Genomic DNA, 12,364 nt, shown 5'->3' on the forward strand with positions numbered 1-12,364 from the left:
CTTGGTTGTTTAAACTATGTTTCTGATTTCTTTCCTCAACTCAGTAACATAATTAAACCTCTTCATGAAAGGCTCAAGAAAACTCCCCCTCCATGGACTACTGTCCATACCAATGTGGTCAGACAGATTAAACAGCAGGTTAAAGTTTTACCCTGTCTATACCTACCCAACCCCAATCTCCCAAAGATTGTCGAAACTGATGCCTCTGATATTGGTTATGGAGGTGTTCTCAAACAAGCCATGCATGATTCTGAAAATTGCATTGCTTTCACATCAAAACATTGGAACAAGGCCCAACAAAATTATTCTACTATTAAAAAAGAAGTTTTGGCCATTGTTCTATGTATTTCAAAATTCCAATCTGATTTGTTGAATCAAAAATTTTTAGTCCGTGTTGATTGTAAATCAGCCAAAGATATTTTGCAAAAGGATGTTAAAAATTTAGCATCAAAACAAATCTTTGCCCGCTGGCAAGCAATTTTAAGTGTTTTTGATTTTGACATTGAATATATCAAAGGCACCTCAAACACTTTACCTGACTATCTTACCCGTGAATTTCTACAGGGAAAGACAGAATGCAATGACGCCTAAATTAAGGCCGCGATCATCCTCTTCTAAGGGAAGGGGAAAGGGAATCGTTCTGGGCAAACCAAATCGCCCAGCAAAATCAGCATCCTCAATTGAGGATGACAAATCAATCAAGGTTTCCTCAGAAACCTCAGACAAATGGTCATTAACCCAAGCTGGGTCATCTCAGCTAAACAAACCAATCGCTGGGTTATCTACTCAGCAAACCAAAGCAGGGTCATCTACCCATCAAACCAAGCCATCGGACTATGCCATGGCACTTCCAACCCTTCTAGCCCTTCAGGATTGTGGGCTAACCAACCTCCCTTCCAAATCCTGGAAACAATTTTTTTCAGAAGAACCTAATGACCTCTTCTGGGATCAAAACCTGAAATCAATTATTTCAGAAATTTCCAAATCAAAGGTAACTTTACATCCAAAAGAATTGGTCGAGCAACCTCAACCAATTACCCAAAAACAACCTTCCAAGGCCTGGAAACAGATTCTTGCAGAAGAACCTGACCCATATCTGAAATCAATTATTTCAAAAATTTCCAAATCAGAAGAATTGGTTGAGCAGCCTCAGCCAGTTGCCCAAAAACAACCATCTTCCTATCTACCAAAAGAAGGAAGGTTTTATCCTACAATCCAAATGGAACCCGAATTTTGGGATCCAAATCCAAACAAGATTTGCGAAAAAATCTTTCCACCAGGTTTTCTTTTCAAACCCCTTAGTCTTATCAAGACAAGGAGATTTTACGAATTCATACTGGTGGATTCTAAATCTGTTTCAATTAAACACAATTTTGACAAAAATGATAACCAGCTTATCACGCACTCAACAATTCAAATCCTCAAAATTTTGACTTTCAAAGATTTTGACAATAAACCCAATCAAGTCAGAAAATTTTCTTAGCCATTTGACCCAATTGGGTACAATTACTGGGATTATCTTAATGCCTGGACAAATGTTTTTTGGTTTCAAAACAAACACCACAGGCACTCCTGGCTTATTTATTTTAAACAAAATATTCGGTATTTCTTTCCACAATGGTTCGCCGAGTGGTGGGAGTATTTTGGACCAATCCTGAGTATCCTTCCCCCAGACATCAAAGAAGGATATAATCAGTTCAAATCAAGGTTTGAAGAGGGGACCAGCCAGTTCCATACATCTCTTCATTTCTTCTCAAAGTTCTCTTTAGCTTGGATCTTTGCCTGGCAACACCAGTTCAAGAAGACCTCCAAGCTTCTTCCAATCTTAGGCAAGCAAGCCTCTGTCAAATGGTGGGATCAGTTTGATGCATCCCGAGCCAATACACAAGGAGTAGCGCTTTGGTTCCAAAAGAATCCAAAGAGCCTCAAGGCCGCTGATCCAGAAACTTGCCAGTTTCTTAATCGAAAGGCTAAGATCGCAACAGCCCTTGCAGCATCCACAAACGATGAAGCTTTAGCAACAAATCTTCATCAAATTCTTGAGCTCCTACAGACAGACTCAGAGTCCAGTTCGTCGAAAGGAAAAGCCAAGAAGGAAGTCTCTTCTCCATCCTCTTCATCCAGGTCATATTTCCAGAATGAAGATGATTGCTTCGGAATCAACCTTGATGAAGCATCTGAAGAAGACTGAGTTCCTCCAATCGCTGTTAAAGCACTATTCCGGCTCTGAATATTGACGACATCCTGACGTCATCCTGACGAAAGAAGTCAACAACCCAGAGTCAACAATTACTGCTCATTTTGCGGAAGTGTACTGTTCACTGTAGTGGAAGCGGAAGTGTACTGTTCACTGTAGCGGAAAACTCATTTTACTGTTGTAATAGTAATCACTGTTGTAATAGTATCTTTAAGTTTTCTATAAATTTGTATCCTGCCCACAATAGAGGCAGAACTGGTAAGCGTGAAGAGAGTCTAGAGTGAGAACCTCCTCCTTCTCTCTTGCCTTTGTATCTTCTTGTTCAATCAATACAACAATTTTGTATTACTCTTTCTTCTTCTTTTATTTCTTGCATCATAAAACTTTGTGAAAACCTGGGATTCGTAAGCCTGACTCGTCAGGTGTGCCCTTGATACCCAGTATCGTGCGGACTACCGCCGCGTAAATCTGGTTTTAATTGTTGCATGCTCATCTGCATATTCCTCCTTTCCCGTATTCCCTAGATCCACTCCCGGGACATCTGGTGAATTTCTCCGATCAAAAATGATCTCTACCTTACCAGCCTCAGATTGCCTAATCTCTTAGGTATAGAATAAATCTATGATATCTGACCTACGGTCACCCTTAAAATTACTAAGTTTACTTTTAATATTAAAATCATATATATATATATATATATTCTAATAAATTGTTATCTAAAAGAGTCTAGTAAATTATATGTATATATATATAGAGAGAGAGAGAAAAAAAGAGAGAGAGAAAGGAGAAATCAAATGACTCACAAAGTAACTCTTGGTAAAGTTACTCCACTCAATAATTCATGATATATGTTGAATTTCATCGATCCAACTGTTAAATTAAAAGTTATTAAATTTTACTAATAATTAATATAGAAAAATTTGATTAGCTTTGGAATAAATTATTTGTTAACAATATAGTTAAAAAATTAATTAGTTTAAATTATTCAACTAGAATCTTATTGACGCTTTACTATATGATCTTGATATTTTTGTATAATTAATATTTTATTTTAAATTTGATATGAAAATATTATGATATAATTAGATAAAATTTTAAATTAGTATTTTATTAAATATGGATGATAATTAGAAAATAAAATAAGAATAAATATATTTTTTGAATTTTATATCTTAGATTTAAGATAAATAAATATATTAAGTTACTTAATAATTTATTTAAAATGTTAAAATTTAATTTATAAGTATGTAATAAATAAATATTTATAATTCTATCTATTATATTATCATTATAAATTATAAAAATAATATAATTTGTACTATCTATATTAACAAGATGCATCTACTTTTCGGTAGCTTATCTTATTAGAACTCCACAGTGTTAGTAAGGATTCCGTGAAATAGAGTCCTAGAGAGGTCAAATATGAGGAATATTATATTAATAAATTTATTAAAATTAAACAAAAAATTATCGACAGATTTATCCATCGAAATCAAATAAAGATTTTCAAACAATTTTTGACAGCTAATTACCGAAGAATATATCCATCAAAAAAATTTTACGTATTAAATTGTTTCCGGCAAATTTTATTTTTTGACATCCCTTTTTTTTAAGGATTTGCATCCGTCAAGAAATTTTCTTTTTTTGATGGATATTTTTTTTTATTGACGAATTATATTCATTGAAAATTTGTATTTTTCTTGTAGTAAAATATATTGAAAGTTAAAGGCAAAGAGGATTGTGGTTAGACGATGCAGCCAAGTCGACTGAAATAATGCAATCTAGGAAAAAGGTGCTTCCGACTAGAGGATATCGTAGCTTTATCCAAGCAATCTTCCATGATACCCTATTGTTCATGTAATCTAGTCCAGGTGAACTGGTGCCCCTCAACTTGGATGTCATCTAGGCCACTATCCATGATTACTTTACCAAAGCCCAAGATGAGCCACTATAGATGTGGGTTCCCTCCTTTTTTCTCCTTCTTATCTAGCAAGTCATCAAAATCACCTATAATGCACCACAAGAGAGGGGACAAGGATGCCAAAATCCTAATTTGATATCCCAGGCTTCCTTTCTTCTATAATGCTTAAGGAAGCCATAATATTTGGTTATCCTTTGAGCCTCTCTTCTACTAGAGTTGACTTTCATATTAATGAAGTTAGAAGGGAAGAGTTTAATATTGATGTCCACCTGGTCATTCCAGAAAAGAGCAAGATCATCGCTTTTACCATTTCTACCTACTGCAAAAGAATATAAAAGGCCACCAAGAGAGTTTCTATATGTTTTTTTTTATCAGTCATGGTTTCATAGAGAAAAACAATGTTTAGCTTATAGGAATAAATGAGATCACGTAACAATGAAACTGCACATGTATGACCTATTTATTCCATGATAGGTTCAACTGATTATACTCATGATCCCTAATAGCCCTAAGTGTTAGGGGCCTACTAGTAAAAAATGAACCAAAGGTGTTAGGTTACTTCCATCCAAGGTGACTTTGACTTCATCATCAAAGATCAAATTTATTTCCTATGATTTATTGCATCTTTTCTTTTTATCCCTAATTATCATATCCTCTAAGTGATCCACTAATGTACCATTGTCTACCAGTGGAAGGTTGGTCATGGAGGAGGAACCGCTAGTATCAACGCCCTTTGAGGATATTTTCTCTTTCTTAGACACATATTTGCCATACCCATAGTTCATGGAAGGATATTGTTCTATGTTGGAATCATTAGGATAGACCTGCATTCTATTCTTGATAGTATTTTCATTTTATTTATCTTCTTTCAAGACTTCCCCGAATTCATAAAGCCATCTCTTTCCTCCAAGGTCTCGAGTCCTTCTAACATTAGTGTGTAATTTTGGCCCCAATAGGTGTTCCCCATCGTCTTGATTCATATCTAAGAGTTTTTCATAGAAGTGATCAGTGTGGCCAATACGTCCACAAAGATAGCAAAAATTCCCCATCCTTTAATATTTGAAGTAGATTGTCTTCCATTTTTCTTTAGGTTTCTTGATCTTTTTGGATTTCTTTAACAATACTTTAAAATCAAGATTAACCCTAATCCTCGTGTAATGTTTCCAAAAGTTTGATATGCTTTTGCTCTATAAACTCTCCAAGAAAAGACCCAAGGTGAACTAGTGTAAAAAGATCCTTTTACGTCACCTAAATTACGTCGGAATAGGTCAACACCGACGTTATAAAAACGCGGTGGCAGAATGGTAAATAAAGAGAACTAATTTACGTCGGCCTGGTGGGGGTCCGACCTAAATTAGCAATTCTACGTCGGAGCAGTATACAAGCCGACGTAGAATTGCTAATTTACGTCGGATCCCCACCAGGCCGACGTAAATTAGCCTCATATTCCCGCGCGGCTTCTACACTCTAAAAGGATCGTTCACGCATATGGAGAATTCAAAATTTTCAACCCAAACTCAGCTCCCGCTTCCTTCTCAAATCGTGGCTCTTCGTTGATCTACATCTTGCTCTCTTCTTCGTTTTCTTCACTTTTCTTCACAACAAGGTACCCATTTCCTATTTTCTTCGTTTTCTTCACTTGACACAATGTTTTCTCACTGAAAAAAATGGATTTTTTCATGTTTAAGGTTGCATTTGTCCTCGTGAAGGTCTTTAAGGTAACTCATCTTCTTCTACTTACTACTTTCTTTGTGCATTCTGAGTTTTTGAAGCTGGAGAAGGAAGTGGCCAAGTCCAGGTTGGAGAACGGGCCGTTCTGGTTGGAGAACGGGCCGTTCTCCATTCAGAACGGGGCGTTCTGCTTGGAGAACGGGTCGTTCTCCAACTAGAACGGCCCGTTCTGCTTGCAGTCATTTTTTTTAAATTTTTTACAACTTTTTACGTCGGACGTTCTAATGTCCGACGTAAATTTACGTCGGTTTTCGTGCCCCCGACGTAAAATTTACGTCTCCTGCTTCTACGTTGCAACATTTTCCGACGTAAAACCCCCTAAAATGACCGACGTAAAATCTATATTCTGTACTAGTGGTGTTTTCCTACTGATGTCGACATGAAACCCACTGGGATGTTGTGGACTTGCACCTGAATGGCCACATAATGCAATGTGATGTCTCTCGAAATGTCTCCATCCTTTATAGGGTTGAGAAGTAGAAGGTTATTGTCAAAATTCTTAGAGCCACTTGCAAGATTACGTTGATAGTCAATTATATGATAAAATTGAAATATAAAAAAACTTGTCTCTATTTTAGCTATGGATACTTCCTTTCCAAGATGTCATATTCCAACCATTCTTTTTTCATAATTAGCACTCTAATAGGTTTATCTGTTAGAAAATGTCCCACCGAGTTGAGATTAGGTTTTGCCGCAAGATTATTTATGTCATCATCATGGAGGATCAAGCCCTCTTCATCTTCGATAGGCTCGTGATTGTTCATTTTACTAGCTAAACACCAACAAAGTAACAAGAAACAAAGCTTTTAAGGTAAAAAGTTGAGAAGAAGAAAGAAAAATGACCAAGAAGATGAAAAACTCATCGCGGAGACAAAAAAAATACATAACCACGTCATAGAGACGGAAAAACAAAATACCATTCTTCTTCTTAAAATTGGCTCTAGGATCTTTTAATTTCTTGAAGAATCATCTAACTTATTGTATTCAAAAATAGAGTTTTAATTGAATGGCCAACCCTTTATGGAGCTTTTCATTGAGTAAGTTAGATCTCATTAAGTGTGCAAAAGGGTTTGCATCTCCCTTTTGATGAACGAGTTTCTCTCCGTTGGTTGCCATAGTTCATTGTGGCTTCCTCTTGCTAAGCGAGCCTCTCTTACTCAACGACCTTCTCTTATTCAATGACCTTAACTTTTCGTCATTCTCTCTTTCTCAATGACAACGTGTCGCTCAACAAGGCTTATCATCATGTTCTTCAAGGTCATGCATTCTCACTGAGCAATCCATGTGTTACTTGGCAAGAATAACCATTTTGGGTTTTTGGCCTTTATATATTGAAGACTCACTCAACAAGACTCATGTTAAACGAGAATACTCTACACCACCATAGTGTATATATGCACTCTCCCAACATCACCCAATCCTCTTCTAACACATGTATCCTAACAAATATCTTACAAATATAAACAGCATTAATCCAACATGCAACAAGAACTTATCAATAAATCAACAAATTTGGGTTTTGAGTTCATCTTCCCCAAAATCTCAACTTCACCATTTTCAACAACTACTTCAAAATCAACAAATCAAGCCACCAATCAGCAAATTCAACAATCATCATAAGAATCAAACAATCAGCTTTTCTTACCTCAATTGCTTCTCAAAAGCAAGAAATCAAGGGAAAAGGGAAGAACCGTAGAACTGATGTGAATCCAACAGGGTAAAATTGAAGACTAACAAGCCTGAAGTCATATGATAAAGAAGAAGGATTAATGGGCAGAAATTTAAGTAGTTTGGGGCTGAATGATTAAATAAGTTTATTATCTTATTTTTTAATGTAATTTTTGTTTTATTAATTTTATTAAATAAGTCAGATGACTTTCCAAGTTACCTAGACCAACATTTAGTGTTTTAGGCTTAGTGGAATTTAATGAGTTAGTGGGCTGATAAGGAGTCAATTCTAGTGGGTATTAAGTGTTAGTGGGAAATTAGTGGAAATTTATGTCATCTTGCCCATCTAAGCTTATAAATAGGAACCATTTGTAAAAATTTGAGAGAGAATGAATTATTCAGAATTTGAATATTTTTTCAATCGAGAGAATTTTCTCTCTTTAGGTTGTTAGGAACTACTTTTCATTCTTATTCTTGAATTTTCTAATTCAAAGTGGCGAATCTTCCTCAACTTATCAATCTTTAGGGATTGTGATGTTGTTCTTCCATTTCTTGCCTCAATCCATATTTTTTTTCTTTTAATTTCTTAATTATGAGCTTTCCAACCTAGATAGATCCGTAAAATGAATTCATCCCTCTAGGTTGATGTGAATCCAGCAAGGTAAAATTGAAGACTAACAAGCCCGAAGTCATATGATAAAGAAAAATGATTAATGGGCTAGAATTTAAGTAGTTTGGGGCTAAATAATTAAATAAGTCCATTATCTTATTTTTTAATGTAATTTTTGTTTTATTAATTTTATTAAATAAGTCAGATGACTTTCCAAGTTACCTAGACCAACATTTAGTGTTTTAGGCTTAGTGGAGTTTAATGAGTTAGTGGGCTGGTGAGGAGTCAATTCTAGTGGATATTAAGTATTAGTAGGAAATTAGTGAGAATTTATGTCATCTTGCCCATCTAAGCTTATAAATAGGAACCATTTGTAAAAGTTTGAGAGAGAATGAACTATTAAAAATTTGGATATTTTCCAATTGAGAGGATTTTCTCTCTCTAGGTTCTTAGGAACTACTTTTGATTCTTATCCTTGAATTTCCTAATTCAAAGTGGCAAATCTTTCTCAACTTATTAATCTTTAGAGATTGTGGCGTTTTTCTTCCATTTCTTACCTCAATCCATATTTTTTTTCTTTTAATTTCTTAATTATGAGCTTTCCAACCTAGATAGATCCGTAAAATGAATCAATCCCTCTAGGTTCAGATCATTTGGTATCAGAGCTTCGGCTCTGGGTTTGGAATGGAAATGGAAATTTACTATACAATATGTTTGGTTGACGACTCTCTATTCTTAGTCGTAGTACATGAATTCAATTTCAAAAATGTCGTGAGCAGCAGGGCGGTTGAGAAATTATGTCTGCCCACTACAAATGGACAAGAAATGATTAAATTCTCTATTGGAAAATATGAAGATGAAGTTCTTTGTGATATTGCCCCCATGGAGACATGCCATATGTTATTAGGGAGGCCATGGCTGTACAATAAAATTATAAATCATGAACGACCTTCTATTTCTTTTGTGCATGGTGGACGAAGGATTAAGTTGATATGTCTATCATCCGACGCTGTACATGAGGATCAACTGAAATTGAAAATAAAGATAGAAAAAAAAGAGAGAAGAGAAGATGAGAGCAGAAGGTGAGAAACATAGAGAGGAAGATGACAACTCTATCGTTACATTTTTTTTCTTTTGATGTGGCAAATTTACAGGAACAGGAGGACAAGTTTTCTTGTTTCAAGAAACATGTCAACACCATTCCTAATGCACCTTTATACATCCGACCCATGTTTCAGAATAAAATTCAAGAGACCCTGCACTTGGAAATTGGAGTTGATTTTGAAGTTACTGTTTTCCAAAGTTATCACTTGAACGAGATTCAATTCCTATTCATTGAGTATGTTTGTGGTTATGAGTTCAAAGAGGTTTTATTTGTTTCGTGGATGATTAATAACTTACCAACAAGTAAAGCTAAAGATGGATACAAGCGAGATGTCTTCGATCCAGGAGGAAGCATTTGCGTTCCGGCAGTAGTTAGTGAATTAAATAAATTAGAAAATAAATAAAGTCTTAAGATTTGGGACGAATCTTCTCAAAGAAGGAGGGTATGATGTGAATCCAGCAGGGTAAAATTGAAGACTAACAAGCTCAAAGTCATATGATAAAGAAGAAGGATTAATGGGCTGGAATTTAAGTAGTTTGGGGTTGAATAATTAAATAAGTCTATTATCTTATTTTTTAATGTAATTTTTGTTTTATTAATTTTATTAAATAAGTCAGATGACTTTCCAAGTTACCTAGACCATCATTTAGTGTTTTAGGCTTAATGGAATTTAATGAGTTAGTGGGCTGGTGAGGAGTCAATTCTAGTAGTTATTAAGTGTTAGTGGGAAATTAGTGGAAATTTATGTCATCTTGCCCATCTAAGCTTATAAATAGGAATCATTTGTAAAAGTTTGAGAGAGAATGAATTATTCAGAATTTGGATATTTTTCCAATTGAGAGGATTTTCTCTCTCTTGGTTCTTAGGAACTAATTTTGATTCTTATCCTTGAATTTCCTAATTCAAAGTGGCGAATCTTCCTCAACTTATCAATCTTTAGGGATTGTGGCATTGTTCTTCTATTTCTTACCTCAATCCATATTTTTTTTCTTTTAATTTCTTAATTATGAGCTTTCTAGCCTAGATAGATCCATAAAATGAATTCATCCCTCTAGGTTCACATCACATGCATAAAGTAAAAATATATAGTATTATAATGAATACTTTGTACCAATAACATAGTTAAAAGTGAAATATATTTAGTTTTATATTTTTTTCTTCTAAATTAAACAATTTCACAATATTATTTGTCTATTCTCCCATTTTCATTAATATTAAATTAAACAATTCAAAATTTTACTCTATTTTTTTTTATTTTGTATTTTTATTTTACTTATTTATTTATTTGATACCAAAGCTAAACTATAAAGGAATAATATATATATATATATATATATATATATATATATATATATAAATTTTTAACTATGTCATACCTTAAATAGTAAGCCCATTAATTTTTACAATAACCAAACCATTTTAATAAGACAAAATTGAAATTTTGATCTTTTAATTTTTACTTTTATATTTTTAGTCCCTCAATTTTATAAAATATGAAATTTTAGTCCTTTCACTATATATTTATATGTTAATCATTAAAATTATAACTTTTATCGTGACTTACTTTTAGATAGATGATATCATGATTAATATTTAATTATTTAGGCTAAATTGCACTTTTAACTCTCATTTTTACCTACTTCTATATCATTTTACCATTTTTATGAGTTAAAAATGAGAACTAAAAGTGAAATTTAGTCTAAATATCATTAAATGTTATTTGGTATGTCATTTATTTAATGTCAAATTATAACTAACATTACGATTTTAATTGAACATTCATCGGAGACCAAAATTATAAATTTTATAAAATTGAGGTGTCAAAATTACAAAATTAAAAAATAAATAAACAAAAATTACAAATTTAATAACATAGAAAAACTAAAAATCTAATTTAACCTTTTAATAATAACTTTTATTGGTTAAATGTGTAAACTTGTTTAGTTGTTGGGAGGGGATAAGTATATGAATGGAGATTTAGGTCTGATTTTGCATTGTTATTTTTGTAATTTTCTTATAAAAGAAGCTTTAATTTTTTTTTTTGAAATCTATGATAAACTCTAATTAAATAAGTTGGGTTGTCTTTATTTTTTGGAAAATGATAATAAGTCTTTATTGAAAACGTTAGTAAATAAAAAATATAAAATATTATAAAAAATGTATTTTAGTTTTTAATAAAAACTTTTATATATTAATTTCTTAACTAATGTTTTAAGGTCATTGGTTAGTGAGACTCTTAACCTTTGTTTGGTAGAGGTGATTTAATAGGGAGGGGATGAATTTCAGTGGTTTTAAAGAAAAATTGTGTTTAGTAAAGGATATTTAAAGAGAGTTGTGAAGAATTATAAATGGATCCCACGTAATTTTTTTATATCTTCTCTATTGAGAAGATTCTTGTAGAATTTAAAAAATGTGTAAAATTACTAATGCAAAAAAATATTAATTTCAACTATATTATAAAGTGAGGGTAATATGGTAATTGTAAATACCAATTTCATTCTATTTTTCACTTAATTTCACTTTATTAATTAATAATTATAAATTTCATTCTATCTTACCTATTTTCTATTAAATTAATTTTTACCTATTTTCTTTTATTTTCTTCTATTCTATCCTCCCCTCCAAACAAAGCATTAGAAAGTGTTTGGCAGATTAAAAATTTATACTTTCTTAGGAATATGATGAGGTTTGATTTATTATTTAAAAAATAATATTTTTATGAAATATTGTTTTACAAGAATTATTTTTTCATATGTTTCATACTTCTCATGAGATGAAAATTACCTTTATGAAGGTGAAGATAAAATTTTAATGTAGTAAAAATATCATTACTTTTATTTAATTATTTAATATAATGAAATTGATTCGGTATACCAAATATTTTAAAAAGTTTTTTACTTTTCTAGTTATAAATGTTAATTTTTCGCATTTGCTATAAATTTAAAAACTAACATTATTAAGAAACAACATTTTCTAGAAATGATTTTTTTCATAAATTTTTCATAAATTATTCCAATAAAAAGTGAGAAAAATGATTTTTTCAAGATGAAAAAATAAAATTTTAATATATAAAAATATACTTTTACCCTTATTTACTTATTTAATATAGTAAAAAAAATGGTTGAGGAAACT

The sequence above is a fragment of the Cajanus cajan genome, chromosome 2, assembly GCF_000230855.2.
Source record: "Cajanus cajan strain Asha chromosome 2, NIPB_CcT2T_4, whole genome shotgun sequence".
Lineage (NCBI taxonomy): Eukaryota > Viridiplantae > Streptophyta > Magnoliopsida > Fabales > Fabaceae > Cajanus > Cajanus cajan.